Source organism: Syngnathus acus, chromosome 24, assembly GCF_901709675.1.
Source record: "Syngnathus acus chromosome 24, fSynAcu1.2, whole genome shotgun sequence".
Classification (NCBI taxonomy): Eukaryota; Metazoa; Chordata; class Actinopteri; order Syngnathiformes; family Syngnathidae; genus Syngnathus; species Syngnathus acus.
The window spans coordinates 1-3,530 of record NC_051108.1 but is presented as its reverse complement, the minus strand read 5'-3'; positions in this window follow the sequence as shown (position 1 = coordinate 3,530).

Sequence of the window (3,530 nt, the reverse complement as noted above, 5' to 3'; positions counted from 1 at the left end):
TTTTAACAAAAATAGATTTATAAAAATATATTAGTTCAACACAACTAAAGGTTAATGGACACAATTAATCTAAGGGTGGTCTTGTATTTAAGATAAGGTTAGTCTTGTAGTCTGTACTTTTCGGTAGCTTTTCACTGTTTTTTCCGTATTGCTGGTTAGGACCTGGTTGGCGCCTCGGCCTGCCCCTAACCCCTAACCCTAAACCCGAACCCTAACCTTAACCCTACCTTAACTTGACCCCTGACCCCTACCCCTAACCTTAATCTCTAAGAAAACAGTTGGTTTAAATATAAAAACAAAACATTAGGTCAAGAATAATGCAAAGTGAATAGGCATAATGTAATCCAAGGTTGGAAGGGTAGGTGAGTTTCTCTCAATTTTCTCTCTCAACTTTTTTTCCATCTTGCTGGCCGAAGACCTGGGTAGCGCCTCAGCTACTCGGGGGGAGGTTCTGGTTGAGGTGCAGTCTCGCTTCGCCGGCCTTCGTACCCACTCCAAAATTTATGCGACTCTGGTACGGTGAGGTTTACTGACGGAGATGCGTCGGCCTGTGCCCTCCGCTGCCTTCTATCTAACCAACTGGGTCGGCGGACCCTTTGGGAATGTGTAGCGAGATAACCTTAAAAACCTAACCCTAACCCTAACCCTAACCCTAACCCTAGTAGCACATAGCCCTAAGCGAACCCTAACCCTAACCCTAGTAGCACATAGCCCTAAGCGAAACCCTAACCCTAACCCTAGTAGCACATAGCCCTAAGCGAAACCCTAACCCTAACCCTAGTAGCACATAGCCCTAAGCGAAACCCTAACCCTAACCCTAGTAGCACATAGCCCTAAGCGAAACCCTAACCCTAACCCTAGTAGCACATAGCCCTAAGCGAAACCCTAACCCTAACCCTAGTAGCACATAGCCCTAAGCGAAACCCTAACCCTAACCCTAGTAGCACATAGCCCTAAGCGAAACCTAACCCTAACCCTAGTAGCACATAGCCCTAAGCGAAACCCTAACCCTAACCCTAGTAGCACATAGCCCTAAGCGAAAAACCCCTAACCCTAACCCTAGTAGCACATAGCCCTAAGCGAAACCCTAACCCTAACCCTAGTACACATAGCCCTAAGCGAAACCCTAACCCTAACCCTAGTAGCACATAGCCCTAAGCGAAACCCGAACCCTAACCCTAGTAGCACATAGCCCTAAGCGAAACCCTAACCCTAACCCTAGTATCACATAGCCCTAAGCGAAACCCTAACCTAACCCTAGTAGCACATAGCCCTAAGCGAAACCCTAACCCTAACCCTAGTAGCACATAGCCCTAAGCGAAACCCTAACCCTAACCCTAGTAGCACATAGCCCTAAGCGAAACCCTAACCCTAACCCTATAGCACATAGCCCTAAGCGAAACCCTAACCCTAACCCTAACCCTAGCCCTAAGCGAAACCCTAACCCTAACCCCTAGTAGCACATAGCCCTAAGCGAAACCCTAACCCTAACCCTAGTAGCACATAGCCCTAAGCGAAACCCTAACCCTAACCCTAGTAGCACATAGCCCTAAGCGAAACCCTAACCCTAACCCTAGTAGCACATAGCCCTAAGCGAAACCCTAACCCTAACCTAGTAGCACATAGCCCTGAAGCGAAACCCTAACCCTAACCCTAGTAGCACATAGCCCTAAGCGAAACCCTAACCCTAACCCTAGTAGCACATAGCCCTAAGCGAAACCCTAACCCTAACCCTAGTAGCACATAGCCCTAAGCGAAACCCTAACCCTAAACCCTAGTAGCACATAGCCCTAAGCGAAACCCTAACCCTAACCCTAGTAGCACATAGCCCTAAGCGAAACCCTAACCCTAACCCTAGTAGCACATAGCCCTAAGCGAAACCCTAACCCTAACCCTAGTAGCACATAGCCCTAAGCGAAACCCTAACCCTAACCCTAGTAGCACATAGCCCTAAGCGAAACCCTAACCCTAACCCTAGTAGCACATAGCCCTAAGCGAAACCCTAACCCTAACCCTAGTAGCACATAGCCCTAAGCGAAACCCTAACCCTAACCCTAGTAGCACATAGCCCTAAGCGAAACCCTAACCCTAACCCTAGTAGCACATAGCCCTAAGCGAAACCCTAACCCTAACCCTAGTAGCACATAGCCCTAAGCGAAACCCTAACCCTAACCCTAGTAGCACATAGCCCTAAGCGAAACCCTAACCCTAACCCTAGTAGCACATAGCCCTAAGCGAAACCCTAACCCTAACCCTAGTAGCACATAGCCCTAAGCGAAACCCTAACCCTAACCCTAGTAGCACATAGCCCTAAGCGAAACCCTAACCCTAACCCTAGTAGCACATAGCCCTAAGCGAAACCCTAACCCTAACCCTAGTAGCACATAGCCCTAAGCGAAACCCTAACCCTAACCCTAGTAGCACATAGCCCTAAGCGAAACCCTAACCCTAACCCTAGTAGCACATAGCCCTAAGCGAAACCCTAACCCTAACCCTAGTAGCACATAGCCCTAAGCGAAACCCTAACCCTAACCCTAGTAGCACATAGCCCTAAGCGAAACCCTAACCCTAACCCTATAGCACATAGCCCTAAGCGAAACCCTAACCCTAACCTAGTAGCACATAGCCCTAAGCGAAACCCTAACCCTAACCTAGTAGCACATAGCCCTAAGCGAAACCTAACCCTAACCCTAGTAGCACATAGCCCTAAGCGAAACCCTAACCCTAACCCTAGTAGCACATAGCCCTAAGCGAAACCCTAACCCTAACCCTAGTAGCACATAGCCCTAAGCGAAACCCTAACCCTAACCCTAGTAGCACATAGCCCTAAGCGAAACCTAACCCTAACCCTAGTAGCACATAGCCCTAGGCGAAACCTAACCCTAACCCTAGGTAGCACATAGCCCTAAGCGAACCCTAACCCTACCTAGTAGCACATAGCCCTAAGCGAACCCTAACCCTAACCCTAGTAGCACATAGCCCTAACGAAACCCTAACCCTAACCCTAGTAGCACATAGCCCTAAGCGAAACCCTAACCCTAACCCTAGTAGCACATAGCCCTAAGGCGAAAACCCTAAACCCTAACCCCTAGTAGCACATAGCCCTAAGCGAAACCCTAACCCTAACCCTAGTAGCACATAGCCCTAGCGAAACCCTAACCCTAACCCTAGTAGCACATAGCCCTAAGCGAAACCCTAACCCTAACCCTAGTAGCACATAGCCCTAAGCGAAACCCTAACCCTAACCCTAGTAGCACATAGCCCTAAGCGAAACCCTAACCCTACCCTAGTAGCACATAGCCCTAAGCGAAACCCTAACCCTAACCCTAGTAGCACATAGCCCTAAGCGAAACCCTAACCCTAACCCTAGTAGCACATAGCCCTAAGCGAAACCCTAACCCTAACCCTAGTAGCACATAGCCCTAAGCGAAACCCTAACCCTAACCCTAGTAGCACATAGCCCTAAGCGAAACCCTAACCCTAACCCTAGTAGCACATAGCCCTAAGCGAAACCCTAACCCTAACCCTAG